Genomic DNA, 21,671 nt, shown 5'->3' on the forward strand with positions numbered 1-21,671 from the left:
TCAATGTGAATTCAATGTACATACAACGATTGTGGTCATCTGATAGATTTGGATTCATACTAGTGATAAACCATTCAGTGTATCATACGCTGAACATCCCATCATTGGGTCACCAGTTTGTTGGTTTAAATGCATTACCATATATAAAACAATACTAGTTGAAGTGTCGCAGCACCACCAGGCAAGTAAAGGAGAAAAGCAAATTTAAATCATTTTCTTTTGACAATTATTTATTGTTGCACATTACAAGAATTATCCTCGCATGGCAACTCGAAAAGTAGGAGGAAAACCGTTTCAACGGGAGAAAACCTACGCAATTAGAGTGAGTCGTAAACTCCATCACACAGGTGACAGGCACAGCGCTTCCGACCATAATGACTTCATACATGTACATTACATCGATCATAGTCACTGTGCCACTCCAACGCCCATTAAAGGACGAGACATGGAGATAATTGTACTATCACACATGTTCTCCTCCTTTAAAATGTCCAAAAAAGACACTGCTGAATAGAGATCTTACATGAGATGACTCAATAATTCCAACAATGAGCTGGTACTTAACCTCTGCATGCATTTATCATGTCCCTATACATTCTATACAACTTTTAGCTATTGTACATGTATTAAAACCTATTGTGTATGACTTCAGGAGAGCCATGTTCAGCGAACAATAGGTTAGGTCACTGCTCTCATTAATCCATGACTAAACAGGTTTAGGGTCCAATTTGAATAACAAAAGAACCACATTTCTCATGGCCAGGAACTGGACAGAGGCTGCCAGTTAGCATGACAAAAGGAGCAGAGGTGACATGTATTTGCATGACAAAAGAGGTAGCTTTGAACTGGCAAGACTGAATGTTGGTCTGCCAGGTTTTTTTTTCAAGTTGAGTCTTAGATCTCTTTTATTTTACTTACAAGATTTACATGCATTACAAATATAATTACAAACATATATGACAATATAAAACGTCTTACAAGTTGACGTTACACTTTTCTCAAATCATTCAGTACCAAGTCCAATAAAAATGTTCTTGATGGGGCAAAATGATATCTTTCATAACCTGCAGAACATGATAATTATGCTCTTGCAATGAAAGTCTTCTTGAATCGAAACAAAGAAAAAGACTAAAATTCTTTCCTGTGAGACCGCTATAGGTAGGATCAAGAACCAGTCTTTTTCTGATAAGTTTCAATAAAACAATAGTTTTATTGACACATTTCTATTTTAATAGTTTAATATCTTAATATTGACTATTTTAAAACAATAGTTTTATTGATAAAGCTTATCAGTTAAATTGGTGAAAAGATGTTTTGTATCCCGAGATTTTTTTGTTCACGGGTATTGATAAAAAAGTGACGAGGAAATAAAAATTCACTAAATTTGTGTTGTTGGTCAGTTGTCTCAAGTATGAAAGTAAAGACACTGAGCAACTGAGCCAGCCAATGATACGAAGGATCTTTGGCGCCTGGGCCCAGGTGGTGTTTAAATGCCAGTGGATTCTGTGGTACTGAAGAGATCAAGAAACAGTAAAAAGGCCTACAGTTCCATCAAGACACACATGTTCATTCGCTTTGCCTGGGGTTAGAGCAAAGCGATTGTCATGTGAACCCCATGTCTCATGTGATGGACATAATCAAATACAATATCTGATGAATTAGGTGATTTTTAAAGCAGAAAGATATTTTTTCCTTGAAACAAATCTGAAGCAGCGGGTTGGGTCCCAAAGTACCTTACCCTAGGCTATTGTGAATGTTTTGTTTGGGTACCAACTAATACCCAGTTGGCTGTCCTGTTAGCCAGATCATCCCCTCCACAATTTGATTTTCCTTATCAATCTTGCTTGAAAATAATTTCTGGGTTTGTGATAGGCCCTGGTTCCCCCTGGTCACCTTATTACACCCTCCCTCCATTTTCTTAACTCTTCTTTAAAATTATACGATTTTGAGCCATGGCAAGAGTTTGTCATTGCCCGAAAGAAGGCAAATAATTGCCTTATCGCAATCAGAAAATAAATTATCAGGATTTTTATCAAATCACCTTTCAATCAGATATTGCAATAAAAGGGTAAGGCCTATGGTGACAAAACTCCTTGACGGCGACGGGAGCATGGTAGAGATGTGCTGGCTTAGCAACATCCTCCTCCCTTCTGTGGGATGGCGCATCTCCTGAAAAGAAACAGACAACATAATATTATATTTGTAGGTGCACACCATCATCAGAAAAATATATGATGCACTAGAATGCATTAGTTTCCACAATAGTGAGGTTAAGATCAGTACAGAAATAATAAAGCAACAACTTTATAGACATCCATTTCGTTACCATAGGGGAAAAAAATATTTTAAATGTAAAATGTACGCTAATGCAATTGCAAAACTTATGATTAGATTTGATGATTGGGGAATTGTTTGCAATCTCAGCCCAATGCACAGGTTACTCAGTGAGTTGCCCTAAAATTAATTGCAGTTGGTTAGAGGGGGGAGGGGGGCATTCAAATGTTCCATGTTACATCATCAATGAGCTGCTCTTCTTTCCACAATGTCATCAAATGAGCCAATCTCGGAAAATCTGGTTGCTTATACTGAAAACACATCAGTAGATCCAAGAGATGGGATCCGGGATCCAATTAGGATGAATTGAAGCAATGGACTGCCCCAGGAGTGTAGGGCGTGACAGAAGAACTTTTGAGCAATATTCTATACCTCAGGCGACTGTAATCATATATATGTCAGAAAAGTTGTTGTTTTTTGTTACCATTCAAACCTTAACCTCACAAATGAACATCTCCAACACTGCATGAAGTGGTCCATGTGCTCACCTGGGTTCCTACAAGGGTCATTATTTGACATGTGATGTCAAGAAGAAGAGGTAATCAAAGTTTGCCATCAGTGGCCAAGTGATGATTTTCACGAATAGAGAGGGGTTTCCTCAAGTTTGAATGCCAGACATGTGAGCCTAAGAACCATATTAGACCAAAAATTTGCTTGGGAAGGAGATGTTTCCTATTGTGCATAGTTTCAGGACAAAGGCCCCACTCAGTGGTTACAAAACTCGCCCTGCTGATGGACAAAAGTGTTCATCTCTGAGTTCTTTGACCTTGGTGACCTTGACAAGGAGGTCAATCAAATCAAAGCCTGACTGGAAAAATATGTTTCATCATCAGATACAAAGAAGCGAGAATTTGACCATTGTCAAGGAGAAGTAGCTGGTTTTGTGTTTTTTACATTCCCCCTCCCCGTGGCCAATGGAACCAAAATTCAGTCAGGAAGGAGAGCTTGCCTTTTGTTGCACACTGTGTAGACACTATTTAGCCTGTTTTGGTGCATCTGTTTCACATGCTGACATAGGCCTGTTGCACGTAATATAGGCCTTTTGTACAGGTGCCCTTCAACCGGCTAAATAGCGTCTCCACACAGTATGTTCAAGGGCCAAGTGGTTACAAAATGTGCCCTACCAAAGGACGAAACATTGGAATTTCAAACCTTGACACCGTGACCTTGAAAGTAGATCAAATATAAAACCCTTCTGATACATTATGTCTCTCTCTCAGTTACACACACAACAGAAATTTCTTGAGAATCTGACTATTTCTTAAGAGTTAGACCGCTTTTTGTGTTTTCAAATTTTGCCCCTTGGTGGCCAAACTAAGAATTAGATCGAAGCAAAATTTGGTCTGGAAGGAGATCTTGCCCAGTGCGAAGTTTATGGACCGATTCATGGACCAGGCAGTTATGAAACGTGGCCTGCTGACGGACAGCCACTACGAAAGATGACGGACGCTCCATGATGGCTGTAGCTTGCATTGCAGGCGAGTATCAATTTCAACTACAGTTTTCATTGTAAATCCAGAAAAATTTCTATGGCCAGCAAAGTTTTTCCCTTTCTGGAGAGTGATTTGAAAACTTTACCTTCCCGCATTTTGAGTTTTTTCAGACCTACTTAGGGGGACATGTGGCGGCCTCTTACATCGTCAAATGGTATGAAAACTATGCAATTGAAAGGCCTGCACAGTCTACGGAGCAAGCACTGAAGGACCGCATATGGCAGCAGCAGTTAGGCCTTGAAATTACATTAGAGACGATAAGAGATCATTCCGCTAACACTAACGCTACCATTTTTTATGGTTTTGTTTGGTGTAATTACAATTGGGAAATGAAACGGCCAGGGGCCATTGTGCTCATCGTCTAGATATTTGGTTGTTAGGAATTCATCCTGGTTAAGAAACATGCTACATGGTATAAGTCAAACCAAAGTCGGTATGACATGTGATGTATCGTTGCTTGGAGTACCTACCACAAAAAAATCATCGAAAACAAGTCACTAATAAGCGAGATATTGCACTTGTTACCTTTTTTGTTTTGGCCTCCTGGTGGCCAAGTCAAGAATCAGATCGGATCAAAAATTAGTGTCAGAGGTTACATGTGATAGGGAGTCATGTGTACCAAATTTCAAGTTCATAGCTTTAGCGGTACACTCAAACGGTCAATTCTGTGACCTTGAAAACTAGGTCCGATCAAACACCCATAGGATATGTGATGTATCCTTACTAGGAGAACCTGCCACAAAAATATCATCGAAAACAAATCACTAATAAGCGAGATATTGCACCTTTTACCTTTTTTTAGTTTTGGTCCCCTGGTGGCCAAGTCGAGAATCAGATCAGACCATATTCGGTGTCAGCGATTATACGACGTCGGGAGTCATTTGTAACAAATTTCAAGTTCATAGCTTTTGCGGTTAAGAAACGTGCCATAGTAACACTCAAACGGCCAATTTACGCCATTTGACCTCTGTGACCTTAGAAAATCAGGTCAATCAAAAACCTGTATGATATGTGATGTATCCTTGCTTGGACACCCTACCATAAAATTTTTATCAAAAGCGAGTCACTCATAAGAGAGATATCACACTTTTTAGGTTCCCTCTGGTGGCCAAGTTAAGAATCAGATCGGACCGAAATTCATTGTCAGAGGTCACCTGACCAAGGGGTCCTGTGTACAAAGTTTCAAGTTCATAGCTCTAGCAGTTAAGAAATGTGCCACTGTTTTTGAAACAGGATACAGACGACGGACGCTGTGGTATTGTATAGACCCCTATGGGGAGCCAAAAATAACGTTGGCGGTGAAATAGCATGTTTTCTAAACCTGAAATACATGATTTGATGCGATAACTCTAAAAATAGTTATATCATTATTGTGTTAGCGGAAGAATCCCTTAAATCTTCTCATTGCTGGCAGTGGCAGGTTCACCGGTCTGCAGACAATTAGAAATGATGCGGTGAAGGTGCATTGTTTTTTCTACATTTCTTAAGATCAAAAGGGATCATGTACAACACTGAAAATTTTGAGAAAACTTCAAAGGAGGGATCATATTACTTCAAATTATCAAATTTCTGGTAATTTTTACAAATGTGGTGAACTTTCCAAAAATATCATCAGGACTCTCAGCACTGCTTAGATCAACAACAGACACAAATCTGTCCCTCCTTGAGGTCAGATATAAGCTGCAAACTTCTCAATATCAGAGGTCTGATCAATCTAAGAAGTTTTCTCTTTTACAACGTTTTTAATTGTTCACAATCCCTAAATAAGGCTAAAGGCTACACCAAAGCAATCCAATGACATAGAAAGTAGAAATATATTTTTTTATATTATTACCGTATGAGATGGCATCCTTCCATATGTAAGAGATGAGCTGGCTCCATGGTGGCTGCTGGATATGGCGTCACATTACATAACGAGAAGGGCTCTATGTCCTTAGAGTCATCAGAGTCCCCTTACAGCATCATTTCGATTGTCATTATGTCTATTCGAATGACACACGATGTAAGTGTCCACCGCCGATATCCCTGAGCGAGACGATTCCATCCATTGAATCTACACGACTCTCAGGCCCTCATCCAAGCATGGCTGGAAAACAAAATATCAAGGTCAATCCATTGTTTACCAACATTAAATCTTGAGCCATTTCGATGCAATTACTGCTTGTCTGTCCAAAGACATTTATGACCACGCTTTTTCAAGAGGTTTTAGTTCAGTAGTGCCTAACTGCAGGAATGCAATGAAGATTAGCTCAGCCTTTTTTTCAGACGCAATCTTCAGAATGCCATTAAACACAACCCAGAGCAAAGGAAATATCTTTTCACTGGTAAACAGCTTTAGGGCGAATCATAATATTGAATTTTATGTACACCACTTTATCTTACTGTATACGCTTTGAATCCTTCCTCATACAACATCTGCCAGGAAGATCCCCATGAAGGTCAATAAGGCTGTCTTCCCCAAATTGTTGATGGATGGGTATGAAGGTATCTTATCATGGGGCGAAGTGTTGGCATCTGTTGCTTTCTGGGTCTTTGAGAGTCGTTCTTGCTTCAGTACGCATCGTAGATCGTGGTGGAAGTCATTGGGTCAACTCAACAGCCATCATCTCCAATCATCTGCATAGCCTAGAAAACAGTAAAAACATTTATTCAATACACTGTATTCTCTACAAAGATTGAAGCCAAAAGAAACTAAATATTTGTTATTCACTTGGGGAGATGGTCATCACTTTTAGTGTCAAGTTTTGTTTTTGCCAAACTTTCCGGCTTTACTGTTTTCAATGAAAGTGGTCAGGTTTTTTTCTAAATTTTCTGTTTTTTGTGCTTTGCCAAATGGAGTCGACTTCGGTTGACAAGCTATTCTTGGAGTAACATTTCGATAGGCCTTCCTTGGAATTTTTAACGAGCGGCGTAACTATACATTGATGTTAGTTCAAAATTAACATAATCTGTCCTATCAATTTGCCTTTTTTTCATCAGGACTTCAACTTCAACATCTTGAGATATCAACAATGTTGCAATTTTAATCTTATGCACTGGCATCAGTTGGGGCTCTATATGTCCCTGTTGTCAATGAATGTCACTAAAGCACATCTCTTAACCAAAGTTCGATGTGGAGAGGGCCATTTTTATTCAGCGTATTGCCACCACATTAATTACTAAGGGGAAAAGATGCCTCTTGGCAAATTTTCCCACCAAAACGACAAACTACAGTCCAGATTTGATTCCAAATGTGGCCACCAGGGGGCAAAGGTTAAAAAATCATCAATGAATTCAAAGCACCCATCATGTACGAGTCCATTTTGTTCCATGTCGACAGGTCAGCACAATGGCCCTGGTCGTTTCATTTTCTAAAACGTCTTTGGTTGACGGTTTTTTTCCTGTGGAAAAATGCTGATCAGCCACACTCTTTGACAATGACAGGCATAAATCGTCATGATTCCTGGCCAATTTCATTTGTTGAAGACAGAGTCTTCAGTTTTTAGTAATAATAAGGGGGTAGAGGGTTCACAGGAAAGAAACAAATTCTTTTGGCTTCAGTCTATTTGGGATGATTCCTAAGTATAAGTTGACATCAATTTCAATGACGCCCTTCAAGTTCTATTTTTTTTTTAATCATTTTTCTTTGATTGACTTCTATTCTTTGGTCGTCAATGTTCAGATCGAAATTTCAGCTTTAAAACCAACTTTGTTCTACGAAGAAAATTCTCAAGCTGGCTACCTCTATAAAAGTTAGAACGCTCAACGTTTGTTTGGTTTTGACTGATAACATAACAATGACCACAATGTCACTGCAAGCATGTGACAATGTAAGTGAGGATTTTGAATAAAAGAGTAAAGTTACCAATGCTTGCATCCTCCTTTAAACCCTTCTTTTTATATCCATGCTTATGTCTGATATTGCTTATAACCATACATAAGATGTAACTCATGATTTGTCCAACTAATCAAGATGCCCATTTTGCTGTTACTTGAGCACTCGTTTAGGTGGTCTCACTCGGGGATATAAGTTCATGACTTGGCCACCAGATTGCGGAGACATGAAAAATGATATTTTTTTTCCCTCCTTAACGACTGGTTGGAAAGTTTGTTTCATGAGGAGATATAATATCAACCAGGACTAAGTGATGCTCACCCTGTAGACTGCAACATCGTCTTTTGTGTCCCTTATCCTTGTGTCCCTTGTCCTTGTGTCCCTTGTCCTTGTGGCACTTGTCCTTGTGGCCCTTGTACAATGTTGGCTCGGGCTGCCTAAAAAGAATCATATTTTTTGTTGAGGGGTTTATCTAATTTCTACGAGTTTCTACTGCATGCTGCGTTCACACTGAATCTGATTTAAAACTGTTTTCCAGAGAGCACTCTCCGGAACACGAATTGGCTACACCACTTTCGAAATGGCTGCACCACACTTGCCTAATGCGCATGCAATTCGATTTGAAAAGTGCAATCCTTGCCGCGTATTGTAGTAACGTGCCTTTCACGGATGAATGTCCCTGCTCTTTCTTGTAATTAGAAGATAATCAAGACAGGAACAAGCTAGTGTGCATTCCCTCTGTTTTGATACGTATTAACGCCCATACTACACATTTCACTTTTTTTGGAGTAATTTTAACATCTTTGTAATGTTTCTTTTAATCCAGATGTAACTGAGGACTAAGTGATGCTTACCCTGTATGGCTCCAACATTGGCAGCAACATATCCTTGGGGTCCATCCAGTGTCTTCTCGGCTGACAAGCTGGAGGCCGGCTCTCCTTCTTCATCGCCGTCTTGTCGATTTCAGGGGGTGTATATTATTAGCTTTGTGAGGCACAAGGAGGTCAAGGACACTGTTGTTATTCAAAGAGCCCAATGTCTTCGTCATATGTACTAAACTGGTTTAGCACAAGTCCCACACGGACACGCCTGACATTTCGTCCGACGAAATTCCGCAGGTTAACAACAGGCCTCGAACCCCAGTCATTCCATCCCCCTCGAGATCAGGTAGGGGGTCGCCGGCCGGCTATTGCTTACTATTGTTAACAGTCGCAAGACTTATCCCGCCAACACTCTAAAACAAGGGGACCAATTGAATGACTAGCGACACGCAACCGTTTATTGCCCCCATCAATCAACCACAATGACTCAAGGGGATCACGTTCCTTGAACCTAAGTCCATGTCATCACCGTCGAAACTTAGATGAGGACCGTGGAACAAAGTGGCAAGCATGCCTGGGACCCAGCCACCGCGCTTTGGACGTGAGTTAGACTCAGTCGCCAGTCACGATAACCAAATACACCAAGCGTATAGCTTGAATCGAACCCGATCTATCATCGTCATTGGTCACCTGGCCTGGCCTGGACAACTGAAAGCTGAATAGGTTAAAATAGATGATAAGCAGGAAACACGAATAACAACTACACTAGCTAGATAACTACGATAACTACTCTAACAACTATACTAGATAGATAACTACGATAACTACTCTTAACAACTAAACAACAAAAGCCACAAAACTAGCACAACAGTCACACTTCCAGCACTCACTACAGTGACTAGAGTCCCTCCTCCCCCCAAGACCTCCCACACCCTTTTTCAATCCCATCTCACACAGACACACACACACACACACACACAACATCTTACTATGGTTACACCTTTTGAATAACTGCCCGATTTGCAGATAGAAGTGTCACTGTCAATTCATTTAATTTTCTTTTAATTACATGACCAAAATATGATTTAGTAGTGGCTATATGATGTTTGCACCGAGTATATTACTGCATTTTATAAACATTTCTTTGGGTAAAAATGTTTTATTTTGAATATGCAAAATATGAATAAGTTGAAAGTTTTAATATCTTTGATCTCTTAGCATAATAAAGTTGCAATGGGGATAACAGTTAGATGTGTTTCGTAATGTGCATTCTTTACGCCAAAATAAATCGTTTCATTCATTTTCCATATATCTCGCAGATTATTAGTCTGTAATTTTTTTCACTGCCTTGAGGCCCTGTGGGGGTCAAGTTACAGGTTTATTTTACCAACGATAACACAGATTTGACAGTGGCACCTCTTTTGACAAGTCAGACGAGTATACCTACCCTTCTTCTTGGAAATCAAACGAGAATCTTCGAATGCAATTGCCGACAAGGTTGTGTCATCTGAAATTACAAATTGGCACAAATGTGTAATTACAGCACTACTAGTACAGTATAATCATTACTTACACTAAATTCCTAAAAATTATAGTTGAATTATATCTCTCAATTTTTAAATTATTTGCCTTCCTTTGGCAGAGGTTGACCTTATTCCTTTGTATTTATGGAAATAAATGTGGGTTGTTCATGGTATATCCACATTAGGAACCAATCAGATTGCATCACAGCTTCAAACATGGCCTCCTGACGCATGACCAGATAGGTGGGATTCTTCTGTTCTGACCAAGAAGTGGACACCATGAAAAAGTTCTGTGGTGGCCAGATTGCATAAACAATTTGAGCAAGCTGTTTTCCCCTTCTTAGAACCAGTAAAAGTCTGATAAAGAAGGGTTCTGAGAGGGAAGGTCTCTCTCCATTCAGCTTATTAGAAAATCATTTAATTCCCATGCTTTCACTGAACACAATTCAGTGGGGATAAATTTGAATAGCTTTTCAACCCAAATCAGAATATCATAGAGGTTGTGGAGTCATGTTGTGCATGCACATACAATTTCTGTATATTTAGCCATTTGACAGCTTGGCACTCTATTGACTGATCGGGCATGTCATAACCTAATGGTATACATACCCTTGCAAATCATAGAAGATCCTTCAGTTGCAATTGCCGAGAGGGTTTGAAGCATCTGTAAAGATAAATTGGCACAGATACATAATAACAGCAATTCTACAAGAAGTCATGAAATTAGCACCTAAAAATGATGGCTGAAATAAATTTCTCATTTTCATTCAGGGTTTCCCTAGACGTATGTGCACTTCTTTCTTTCTTTTGTCTTGTTTTTTCATCTCTTGAAATTCTTGAGTAGGATATTATCTACATACAATGTACACCCAGAGTAGTAAAAGTAAATTGACCCCATTTGACCTCTGTGACCTTGAAAAGGAGGTCAGATAAACATCTGTATCTTTGAGTAGTCACCATAAAAATTAAAACTGTTAAAAGCCACATTCACTTTTCAAGTTAATCAGGAATATTATCAATACTGATCAGAACTCGACGGGCATACTATTGTGCGAAAGCTTAGCCGAAGACCTTCACCTGAGTGGAAAATCTTTCAACCCCGCACACAGCTGCCAAATCATTCTCCAAGCGTCGTCAATGGTGATCAACATTGCCAAGTCTATTGCAGTAATTTAGTATTGGAGACCAGGTTGAAAATTTAGTTGTTTTTTGGCCCATAGATGTCTCCTATGCGAGTAAGCCATTGTTATGCGGAACGAGCGTGGATTACATTAAATAGGCCAGATACCTCTCAAAAAGTCACTTCATTTCTAAACAAAAGCGTCTTCAGTCATATAAACAGGTTAAAAGTTTTTGAATATATTGTCCTCAGATCTGCAAGTGATCTCTGTATTGAAACCTGCATATTGGGTCACAAGGCAGTGCATTTTCCCACCAAAAAAACAAAGAAAAGTTGTGGTTTCTTCCAAAATCTCTTTTGCCTGTAAAACGAGATAATGTCAAGATTCAGTCACGGTGATACCCACCTTTAAGAACATTGATGCTATACAACGATAATTTTGCTATTTCAGAATGTTGAAATTAGTCAAAATTGGAGATACATGTAGTTCTTTTTGGAAGAACCATGTATGTGCACCCTGCCAGAACGAATGTTCTGCCTGCACTGCATGCTTGAATCAAGCATTGGAATATAAAATGTGACAGGTAGTGGTTTTATGTAACATGCCCAAACTTTCTTTCAAGGTTGACAGAGTCTATTGTTGCCTAAGATAACCAAACAAAGGTGTAAGATGTAATGAGCCAAGATAGAATGGTAATGGGATTGGCCATAAGCCATAAATGAATAACTTTTTTATTTGATTATTATGGACTGGATCTACAGAAAAATCGCACAGGGTGTTAAACAGACAGCACAATTGCTAGTTTTTCCTATAACAGTTTCTTGCAATGAAAACTGGTAGTAAAAAGTGGTGAACTTACTGGATACGCATACATGTTAAACCGCAGTAGCGCTTCTCAGAAAGCCTTCAGCTTTTCTGCTGCGCGCTTATTAATTTTTTTTTGAATTTATGGAATAAATGAAACGGCCAGGGGCCATTGTGCTCACCGTCTAGATATTTGGTGGTTAGGAATTCATCCCGGTGAAAAAACATTCTTTATGTACAGTATACAGGTCAAACCAAAGTCGGTATGACATGTGATGTATCGTTGCTTGGAGTACCTACCATAAAAATATCATCGAAAAAACAAGTCACTGATAAGCGAGATATTGCACTTTTTAGGTTTTTTAGTTTTTGCCTCCTGGTGGTCAAGTCGAGAATCAGATCAAATGGAAATTCGATGTCCGAGGTTACACGATGTAGGGAGTCATGAGTACCAGATTTTCAAGTTCATAGCTTTAGCGGTTAAGAAACGTGCCATAGTTACACTCAAATGGCTAATTTATGCAATTTGACCTCTCTGACCTCGAAAATTAGGTCAAATCAGAAACTTGTAGGATATGTGATGTATCCTTTGTAGGAGAACCTACCATAAAAATTTTTACCGAAAACGAGTAACTCATGAGAGAAATATAACACTTTTTTAGGTTTCCGCTGTTGCATGGCCCACCTGGCCATTGGCCAAGTCAAGAATCAGATCGGACCAAAATTCAGTGTCAGAGGTCACCTGACCTGCAGGGTCCTGTGTACAAAGTTTCAAGATCTTTCCTGCCTGCACACCAAGATCCGAGTTCACATCACCCCGTTATTATTATCAAGACGTGACGTCATTTCAAATTCTCATCACATTTGCATGGTAGTCAAGCGCCATCAGCGTGACGTCGGAAAAATCGATTATCAGCATCAAGCGATAGATCCTACCTCCAGGAACCGCTTTACTATAGATCCATGCACTTGATTGGGAACAACGTTTACGTAGTGTTGGCTGTCGTCATGTCACGATGCATTGCAGCTCTGACGGTTTTACATTACTGTATGGTGACGTGATGCGACGTCTTCGTAAACGTTGTTCCCAATCAAGTGCACGAATCTATAGTGCATTGTTCCGTGTGGAAAGATTCAATGCGCGCGGACGTGGAGAGCTGTTACTTGGGTCAAATTTGAGTCAACATCGGAAAAGCGCAATAATTCACTATAGACACCCTGTGAAAATAAATTTCGGCCATATTGAAACGATCCTTTTCACTGCTTTTCACAGGCAATGTTTGTTTACCATGGAGTCCTTACTAAATTCGAGAAAAGTTTGTGTGTTTGTTTGTTTGTTTGTGCGCTCATATCTCCCATACCGAATGGCTGGCGACCCCAGATTTTGCATGTAGCATTTAACGGGTCCCGAAAGTGTCCTTACGAAGCCCGATTTTTGAATTTCCAACTAACATCCAATAACGCTGTTTATTGGTTTTATCTAACGTTATTCAGCTTGCCCGCGCGGCAATTTTGTCTTCGCGTCATGCGCGTCACTCCCGACACAGCCTGATCGCGTCACGGCTCCGACGTCAGGATGGGTCTGCTGACGTCATGACGTCACAATGCGACGTCTCGAGCCCTGTCACTTCAGTCAAAAGCTTTGGCGCGTTCACACAGAGCTTGGTGATCAATTTTTGTTCGATTTCGGAATCAAATTGTGAAAAGAAGGTTTGTATTAAATGTATATGGCGAATGAAAAAGACAGATGATAGGCCTACTGCTTGCCGGTGGGCGTGTTTAGTATCGGCCTTTTGTGTACTGTTCCATTGGCCTACCGACATCTCATTTCTCATCGGTCACTTCATGGTCAGAGCAAATGATACTGCCCACCTCATTAGGCCCACTACCCACAAGAGAACATAAAATCAATCACCCGGTGACTTGACTAGGCCAGTGCATGATCTGATAATGACATCAGACCCAGTCACACACCATTTGGGCCTAGCTACTTTGTGTTGAATACAAATAGTTTATTTTGTCTTTTTATAGAAGAAAATGCCTAACCTGCCAAAAAATAGAGCCTGTCAAGGCACACGCCAGGGAGTAAAGGAATGAAGCAGACTCGAACAGTCGTTTATCAATACATCACTTATAGTACACTCAACACTGAAACTCTGATGATGGCGGCCACGGGTACAGTGGACTTAAGTAAAAATATACAAGCTTATTCAAGCAATTTAAAACGAAAAATGAAAATAAAGATGAGATGTTTGATGACAGGGTCAGGGAGGGCGAGTGACTTGCAAGAGCATGCCGAGAGAGGCAGCCGCAGGGCCAGGGTACGGTAAGGCCAAGCACACAAAATAATTATGCCGTCCGGTTTCACTGGGGGGGGGGGACGATTTGGTCATGACTCATGGCATGTTTTTGTTTGTGCACCTCCAGTATGATAAAGTCAGTTCATTTGCACTTCAGTTGGCCTACACTGAAGTAGGCTACAATGTTATGTACAGTGAAAGTAATACTCTACACTAGCCTATATTTATATACTATATTGTCGAGTGTCTGTTACTCTGTAGACATGCATGCATGCACGTGATATGTCATGTCATGTGCAAACAGTGCATTGAACAGTGATTCCATTTTGATTCATTTTTTCTGGCATGTGAACACGAAATAATGATACTTCACAGATTTCTATACGTACCTATGTTTATTATCTTGCAAACTAATGAACTTTGAACAGTTTATTCATGAGCACTTAAAAGTTTATTGTGAAACCCAGCCCACTTCCAGCGTGCGGGAGCCATGCTTGTTGGCTATGCTTGTTGGCTGATCATCCTTCGTCCCACAATTCTGTGGTACGGCCTCGTTTTGGGATTTGTCGTAACTACGTCACTGGGGCTGAAGTCTATTAAAATAGATGGGGATGACCATGGCGTAGGTCTCGTAAGGGAGTTTTTCCCAAATGTACGCGATGATGCCGTGCCCCATTAACAGGACTTTTAAGTCCTGTTAATGCGTTTCAAAAGTGATTGCATGAGGAAAACCCATTTGTGTCGTATATCACTGGAAACCCCCGATTCCCCTGATTCTGCAGGATGTTAAATCAGGCATTTTATTTTCTTAAATAAATCATAAGCGTCGCATTTGCTCCTAGCTCTGATCTGTTCACCATCCCAAAAGGCAATATTGCCAATTGGGTCGGAGAATCACTGAAAACCCCAAACATTATACATTTCTTGAATAATTCTTACAGTGACCATTCTCCCGTGAAAGAAAGAAGCTTACGCTACAAAAAAATTTTAAAAAATCGAGGGTCAACCCTTGAATTTTTGAGATACATGTATGTTGAATTTTGCACAAATCAGCGAAAAACGCACCAAATGGCACTGGACGGCATTTTAACACGGGGCCGACGCACATCCAAAGTTCAGTGTACACATACGTCGGCAACAACTGTAAAATTGCGTAGTTTCTTGTTAGCCGCCTATTTGAGTAGTGCTTCAGGTTTTAAAAACTCAAAAAAACATGTCTTTGCCAAAACAACTGCTAAATCAACGGTTTATCGCCATTTCGCCTACAATCATTTCGCCTACAGCCATTTCGTCTGCCGTCATTTCGCCTACAGCCATTTCGCCTACCTCCCATTTCGCCTATTTCTCATTTCGCCTACTTGCCATTTAGCCAACCTGCCATTTCGCCTACCCGCTATTTCGCCTACTCGCCATTTTGCCTACTGCCATTTCGCCTACATACAGAAAATGCCATTTCACATAATTCTGAATATATTTGTTTTAAATCCTCCATTGATACCAGTATCAGTAAAAAATATAAGTTATCAGGCCTTATACCTACTGTTGCAGAGGATTTGCAAATCCACCACATTTATTTGGTATCTGTCAAAAATATATGTTTGGCCCTATGTGGGCCTACTGTAGCAGAGGATTGTATCCCATTTCCCTTTTAGAGTCCCAATCATCATACACTAATTTGTTGTTGTTCAAGCTCTAATTTGGTTACTGGATTAATTACTGGATTAATTGGATCACTATAAAGTGTGTCACACAACAAAAGCAAACTAACTAATTTTCTGCTAATGTATAGTGACCGTACTCCTATCTGCCAGCTAAAAATTTGCCTCAAACCACCTCTGTTCAATACAAATATCCAGAAAGTCCTAGTTTCCGGTGTCCTTCCAATTCATAAAAAAACAAAAATAGCAGTAAAAGTAGGCGAAATGGCTAGTAGGCGAAAAGACAAGTAGGCAAAATGGCTAGTAGGCGAATTGACAAGTAGGCGAAATGGCTAGTAGGCGAAATGGCTAATAGGCGAAATGGTTATAGGCGAAATGGCTGTAGGCGAAATGGTTATAGGCGAAATGATTGTAAATTGTAGGCGAAATGGCTGTAGGCGAAATGATTGTAGGCGAAATGGCTGTAGGCGAAATGATTGTAGGCGAAATGGCGAAACACCAAATCAACACTGGCATACTGTGAGGACCAAGAAATGAATGATTTTAGGAACTACGGTTAGGGCTTGGCCGCGCATGAATATAAAAAACCTCCCTAATGAGACCGTACATAGCTGCGCATTGTGTACATAGTGCATGGGTGGTGTAAAGTGAAAGATAGTCCCTCAAATCATAGAGTCCTTCACAAATGTCTTTGATTGTTTATTGCTTATCATGCAGGGCCTGTACATTTTGACCACCAAGTTTTTTGCATCTGATATCAAGATTTAACCCGGGCTGAGTTTAAAGAGAGTATAAGGCCATTAGATTCAGGATGGCTGCAACTACTGTGTTAACAGTAGGGGGCCTAAGGGCATGGGATTGATTAATCCGGTTCACCGTCCACCTCTCGCATGGGTTCAGAGTGTACTCAAAAATTTTTCATTATTATTCAAAAAGTTATTCATTTTATTGTTGCCATTATTATGTTTATTCCAACAATCTTTCCAGTGGTTCATCTTTACCTAAACTGATTAAAAAACACAATAAAAACTTGATGACTCATGTTGATGACTGACCCGAATTCCGTTTACTGGAAGTTGCCGAATCGCGTGTTTTGACCAGTAAATCAGACTGTAATTCGATACTGAATAATAAAAATGAAAAAAAACCTCATCATCTTTTCAAATCTCTCAGACGGTAAACCGGATTAATCATTCCCATGGCCAAAGGGCACTTAGACTTGGGCCTCTAGTTCCTATTGACCTCATTACAGGTTCAGTATGTTTCAAAAAATGAACGGTTGAGGATTGCTCCGAAGTAATCTTTGCTATCGAGTTCGTTCATTGGTCCGCTTTCAGATGGATCTGCTCGTGCTGCCCTTGGCTCTGGGTGTAACAGCATTGTTATCTCGCCAGGTCTGGTTGTGACAGTATCTGCAATCTCATCAGGTCTGGTTGTGCCAGCGTCTCTTGTCTATCAGGGCTGGTTGTGACAGCATATGCTGTATTATGAGGTCTGGTTGTGGCAGCATATGCTGTATTATGAGGTCAGGTTGTGGCAGCATGTTATGGTATGGTTGTTTGCAGTATTTGCTGTCTCTTCAGGTCTGGTGTTCTGATTTCATGCAATCTCTTGATGAAAATGATCAGTATTCACCATGTGAAAATGAGACACAGTTTTCTTCAGCGTGGAGACAAGGTCCACCCTGTAGAAACAGGGTGCACTATGTTGGGAGAGTACACATCTAGATCAGACATGCAGAGTACGCATAGTGAAGGGGCATGGCACATCCAGCAAAGACTTGGTATACCCCCTGGCAACATGGCGAGCAATGAAGGGGAGTGCACATCCAGAAAAGATATTGTGCACTACTGTCTTATTGGCCGAAAGTCATTCCTGCGGGTAACAATATAGAGCGACGGTAAAATACACAGGCCCGTTGCGGCGGAAAACAGAAATGTCCTCGTTTTTCACTTTCGCTCCGATATCTTTGAACAGGGTGACAAGTTCATGTACTACAGGGTGGCCCAGAATTAATTTCTCTCACACAATGGACACACACAATAGAATTCTACTGTGCAAGGGATCAAAACCTTTCTGGGCCACCCTGTAGAGTTTCGTGAGTTTCCTCATCAGCCTCAGGTAGGCCAATGATTTTGACAGGACCTCAGTTGGCGCCATCTGAGCTAAAAATGTAGAACTACGCGATTACTTAAAATTAAAAATTGCCTCATTGTGAGGTGGAAATTATCCCCCTTGTTAGGGGGGGAACGGGGGACGAATTATTCCATGAACCCCAAACATGGTACTGCCGACCGTTGCCGGCCACAGCGTCTCTTTGCTCCGAACTTACTTACTGGGTAGGACCCTTATATGCAGTACAAATTCTCGCTGCATTACTCCTGTGTGGACGTTTCATGTGCGTACTATGTAGTATGGCTGGCCAACGGCAGGGGAGCCAGGAGCGGGCTCCGGACGCAATTAAATCTGCGATAGGGTCCGTGCACATTCTGCATACATACATTTTCGTTAACAGGGCTGGTGAGCGAGAAGACTCGGGTGGTGGTGGTGGGGGTTGGGGTGGGGGTGGGGGGGGGATATATAGTACGGAAAAGTTAGCTGACGGAAAATCTTTTGCGGAATTTTGCCAGTTCACAGCACGATTTCTTCGCGGAAAGAGAAAAATAATCTCTGTCAGCGATGCAGATTGTTGTTTGATGCATTTCGATTCGCCCCAGGGTATCGTTACACTTTGATTCGGCCCTGTTTTGACGAAATCTCCAACCTAACAGTGTAGACCACTTGCCTTGCGTGTAGACCACTTGGCTTTACAGCGTGCCTCGGTTAAACGTGGCCATGGGAAACACCATGGTTAAATGAGTGCAAGAGGAGATCATTGAAATCACTTGACAGAAACACTGAGCTGAACATATTTTTCCTTTACTCACATTCAATCCTTATCATTATTACAGCTTTGGTTCACCAGTTGCATCCTCAGATGATTCAGAACATGCAGGACATTGTGAACATGGAGAATATCAAGAAGAACTGATAGGTGCCGAAAATACCTGAACATTTACTTTTTCAGCTAAAGATTGACTTGTAGGCCTAAAGGTCTAGAAGTTATACCTAAATTCCTCAGGACTATGGCTTACTCCTATTTGGTAGCCTGGAAAACATTTCATCCTGGATGCAGAGAAAGACAGTAGTTTAGATTACTTGTTAGTTAGTTTTAGTGTTAGTTATTTCACTGTTGAAGGATACGTACACATATTTTTTATCAGGTTTGTCCGTCCGTCCGACTTGGCTCTTTCTTTGGAGCAGTACAGTTGCAAGATAAATCCTGTTTGTAATTTTATAAATTAGTTGCTCATAAAGGGCTTACGAAGGTTTTGATGCCTTGCTGGCATATCTGCATAGGGGCCTACCAGTAAATATGTGCAGATTCATTTCTTGCTTTGAAGCAATATCGTTGCTACACTCCTAAAGCAGTGCAATGTTCAGGTCTGTTCTGCCTCGCGGGCAAATCTGCATACCATTAGTTATGTGCAGACTTGGCTCTTCCTGAGATTGTAGGACTGGGTCCATTGAATGTAACAAAAATAATCGATGCCTATTTACAAATGAAATGAAGAGTCTGCATTTTGGTGCAACTCCATATAACTGTCGGGTGATTTCGCTCTGAACTTGTGACACTCTGATCGGTCTGAAATAAATCATTATCCCGCCCCTCTGGGAAAAATTTGCAGCCAGATTGCACCATTTCATGTTACTGTCTGAGAGATGGCAATGTCAGGGGCGCATGACGGTGGTTAAACCTATTGCGAATGGGCAGCACAATTGGGTGTAGGATATTCCGAAACCATTGCACACTCCTGAATCTGCGGTGGGTTGGTACCCCACGCTACGTAAGGAGTAGGTTTCTGGGTAAGACTTGGTCCACGTGAATGGGTCGTGCCTTAAAAATGATGAGAAGTTGCGAATTGACGCCCTGTGAAGTGTCCTTCGACCAGCTAGTGCTAATCCGGTCACTGTCTCCAGGTCACCATGCCTCGGTCAATGAGCGGGCGAAGCACCCAATGGCTCCGTCAGGAGTACATCGTCAACTTCAGCCCGTAGTCAAACCGATACACGCACAAATATCTTAGTTGAGAGTGGGGGACATCAAAAGTGCTTCTCATCGGGGTAATAAGTACCACTGTATACGATTACCCCATTTTTTGTTGGATTCATTTCCACTGAGGAGTGGTCGATAATGAGAATTTCAGGCCAGTCATAGTGTCATCAGTTCAGAGAGCAATTGCCTGATAGTTATGTGGCATTCCTTCAAACTGTTTACTCTTTCGTGTCATTTATGAATTCGTGTTGCTCGTTTTACCTTGCATCCCATGGGTAGAAAGAACAGTCGGATGGAGTATTGATGCTCCCTGATGTTGGTTTTTTGACTGGAGATCATAATCACTCTGCTGGTCAGTTCTGTGATTCCTTTTTACCACGAGCAGGCCCATTTAGGCCTACAACCTGCCACTGTTGTAAATTTCAATTAAGAATAAAATTGTAAACTATGCAAGTGTTACTTTGTTTGCTTTAGTGTTTATGGCATTACATTGTTACAATGTTAGATTAGAGCTGCAGAAGAAACTACGTTAATAGGCAGTATTCAATAATAAGAAGAAATGCTTTCTGTTTCTCTCATGCCTGGAAAATGCGGTCCTGTATTGTTCATGAATAGGTGTCTTTGAATTTCACCACTTCCAAGTTTGGTTTGGTCTGATGGAATGACTGGGTCAATGTCACAACCTGTAATGGACACTAATGAATGCGATTCAGATTCATTTTGGGGTGTGATGTGAAGATTTGCACAGAGTATATGCCATGGGGACATGTCGCAACCGGTGATTGTGGCGTAGCTGTCTGACATGTCCATGGTGAAATTTGATCTTGACCCCATCCCCTGGAATGCACAAACTAGCCCTCTCTCTCTGTTCACCATGCCGCAAACAGGTTGATAGGGAAAATGTCACAAAATGTGGTTAGCCCATGCTCAAGCTGTTGTTGAGTAGGTTGTGACATTGTCCCTTGGAGGGAAGTAAAGCCCCAAGTCCCCTCTAGTCTAATACAGTAGAAGAGCTAGTAAATCCATTTGTTTGGAGTGCTTAATTCTAATTATTAGCTTCAGATGCCTCATTTACACTACAGACGCAATGGACAGGCCTTGTGACTGACAAGTGCTGTCCCAGAGATGTCCTGATTCGAGAGAGGTCAGTTTTAATAAACGATAACTTTGGGACTAAAACTAGAGATGATAGCTGAGCCTGAGGTAGGCGCCACTGTCAAAAAGTCTTACCCCACTTGCTTGAAGGTAGGCCTAGGTTCCAGTCCATTATCACAACCGTCATAAAAAGTTTTTAAATCTTTGTCAAAGACATGAAGAAAATGAATAAAAGTGGTAGATCTGTCGAGGTTATTTTCAAGACTGGTACATGCAAATACAGTTAATGGGCCCCACTCTGAACATGCTCAATAATTTCGTGACTTAGGCGACAGTAGTGCTCTCTAGCGGTAGAAAGTAGAACTGAACGTTTTGGACGACGATTTCAGTTCCATTTTCTGCCGCGAGACAACGCCCAAGTCAATTTCACTGGTTTTCAACAAGGGTTTTTAAGGTAATCAGTATCAAGACATGAAGAAAATGAATAAAAATGGTAGATCGGTCGAGGTTATTTGCAAGAATAGTACATGCAAATACAGCTAATGGGCCCCACCCTGTGTCTTATGTCATTGGCCATACCAAAAAATATATTCATCCAAAAGGCCTCTAACG

General features: G+C 40.9%; 1 long non-coding RNA gene across 2 annotated transcripts; it reads right to left on the bottom strand.

Annotated features, from left to right (window-relative positions):
* Positions 1–226: 226 nt before the first annotated feature.
* LOC135502911 (uncharacterized) lies at positions 227–14,727 on the bottom strand. 2 transcript variants are annotated; one of them, XR_010449837.1, is made up of 8 exons: positions 14,600–14,727; positions 10,595–10,649; positions 9,910–9,969; positions 8,496–9,177; positions 7,963–8,078; positions 6,210–6,452; positions 5,662–5,913; positions 227–2,169 (listed from the first exon to the last, which is right to left on the bottom strand). It is a non-coding gene; the product is annotated as an uncharacterized LOC135502911 (long non-coding RNA). The 2 variants fall into 2 exon arrangements; XR_010449838.1 differs by lacking the exon at positions 14,600–14,727 and adding an exon at positions 11,512–11,599.
* Between the last annotated feature and the right edge of the window lie 6,944 nt (positions 14,728–21,671).

The sequence above is a fragment of the Lineus longissimus genome, chromosome 2, assembly GCF_910592395.1.
Source record: "Lineus longissimus chromosome 2, tnLinLong1.2, whole genome shotgun sequence".
NCBI classification, from domain to species: Eukaryota; Metazoa; Nemertea; class Pilidiophora; order Heteronemertea; family Lineidae; genus Lineus; species Lineus longissimus.